A 2,372-nucleotide genomic window follows, 5' to 3' on the forward strand; every position below is an offset into this window, starting at 1 on the left:
TAGTAGACAAACAGCACTGTTTTGAGGGAAAACAATAAAGGCTTTCTTTCTAAGTATAAGGGAAACTTAGTCATGAGAAATAGCTGAATTGATTTCCAAAGAGTGATCAAATTCTTCCACTTCTTCAAATAAAATTCCAATGCAGCAGTGCATAAAGAGCTCCCTTGTATCAAAAAATCTAGAAACAATAAATGCTGGAGAGGGTGTGGAGAAAAGGGAACACTCTTGCACTGCTGGTGGGAATGGGAATTGGTTCAGCCACTATGGAGAACAGTATGGAGGTTCCTTAAAAAGCTACAAATAGAACTACCATATGACCCAGCAATCCCACTACTGGGCATATACCCTGAGAAAACCAAAATTCAAAAAGAGTCATGTACCAAAATGTTCATTGCAGCTCTATTTACAATAGCCCGGAGATGGAAACAACCTAAGTGCCCATCATCGGATGAATGGATAAAGAAGATGTGGCACATATATACAATGGAATATTACTCAGCCATAAAAAGAAACGAAATTGAGCTATTTGTAATGAGGTGGATAGACCTAGAGTCTGTCATACAGAGTGAAGTAAGTCAGAAAGAAAAAGACAAATACCGTATGCTAACACATATATATGGAATTTAAGGAAAAAAAATGTCATGAAGAACCTAGGGGTAAGGCAGGAATAAAGACGCAGACCTCCTAGAGAACGGACTTGAGGTTATGGGGAGGGGGAAGGGTGAGCTGTGACAGGGCGAGAGAGAGTCATGGGCATATACACACTAACAAACGTAGTAAGGTAGATAGCTAGTGGGAAGCAGCCGCATGGCACAGGGATATTGGCTCGGTGCTTTGTGACAGCCTGGAGGGATAGGGAGGGTGGGAGGGAGGGAGACGCAAGAGGGAAGACATATGGGAACATATGTTTATGTATGACTGATTCACTTTGTTATAAAGCAGAAACTAACACACCACTGTAAAGCAATTATACCCCAATAAAGATGTTAAAAAAAAAAAACCACAATCTAAAAAAAAAAAAGAGCTCCCTTGTGAGACACTATTTTACTATTGTGCTGTAAGATTATAATCTGCATTAAAGATAGACAAGTTCTTTTTAATATTTCTTTGATAATATCAAAACTGATAGCCACAATTTGTGATATTAACTTCATCTAAAAATGCATTCCAGATACTCCTGTGAATAGGGAAATCTGTGTGAATTATACTCTAGTCTAGCCTACAAAAAGAAATGACAGCCCAGTCTCTCGGCTTCTTGGCGGTAGCTGTCTCTTCAGCCTTTTATTTAATTTCCAGGACTTGAATTTACCGCCATGTCCTCTGAAGAAGAGAAGCTCTTCGTGGGAGGGCTCAACTTCAGCACTGATGAGCAGGCTCTGGGACCACTTCAGCAGCTTCAGACCTATTTCTGAGGTGGTTGTTGTCAAGGACTGGGAGACTCAGCGATCCCAGGGTTTCGGCTTCATCACCTTCACCAATCCAGAGCATGCCTCAGATGCCATGAGAGCCGTGAATGGAGAGTCTCTGGACGGTCGTCAGATCCGTGGAGACCACGCAGGCAAGTCGGCCCGGAGAAAAAGAGGGGGTGCCTTTGGGGCCTATGGGCGTGGTCACAGCTACTCTAGAGGTGGTGGGGACCAGGGCTATGGAAGTGGCAGGTATGACAGCCGACCTGAAGGATATGGATATGGAAGGTCCAGAGACTATGGTGGCAGAAACCAGGGTGGTTATGACCACTACTCAGGAGAAAATTACAGGGATAATTATGACAACTGAGATGAGGCATGTACACCTAATGTAGATACACAAGGAATAAAACTTCTTCTGATCCAGCACCATCCCTCCAAATGGTTATATTTATAAAGATTTTTGGAGCTGCACTGAAACATCTGTTTTAGTTACATCAACTTCTTTTTTGGAGTAGAGCTCCCAAGGTAGCTTGTTAAAGACCTTTCATAAAGTTCCATGTGGTTTTTTTTTTTAATTTTTCTCCCATTTAGAGACAAATTCTGAGACATTTGTGGAGTCTGGATATTTTTTTTTTTACCAGTTTTTTAGTTGGGGCTCTCAGGAATGTTGGTTCTAGCAAAAAATGTTTGCCCATACTGATTTTTTAAAGTAATGTGCATCTAGGAACATTTTAAACACCTGTACACAATGTTTAATCGTGATTAGGAAGCAATTTCTAACTGTAACTATAAGAAATGAAGAACATGATTACTTAGAGGTGTTTTTTACTCCAGATCTCTGCCTTGACTATATAGAAGTTTCTTAAAAATATCTGTCTGTCATTTTTTTCTTAATACTGGAAGAAACAAATATTCTGTTGTGTTTCATGTAGCGTTTAGGATGTCTTTCACCAAGTTGATTAA

At 40.4% G+C, this 2,372-nt stretch overlaps 1 pseudogene; it reads left to right on the forward strand.

Annotated features, from left to right (window-relative positions):
- The first annotated feature begins 1,244 nt into the window (after positions 1-1,244).
- On the forward strand, positions 1,245-1,944 carry LOC115853507 (RNA-binding protein 3 pseudogene; annotated as a pseudogene).
- Positions 1,945-2,372: the final 428 nt, after the last annotated feature.

The sequence above is a fragment of the Globicephala melas genome, chromosome 9 (genome assembly GCF_963455315.2).
Source record: "Globicephala melas chromosome 9, mGloMel1.2, whole genome shotgun sequence".
Taxonomy (NCBI): Eukaryota; Metazoa; Chordata; class Mammalia; order Artiodactyla; family Delphinidae; genus Globicephala; species Globicephala melas.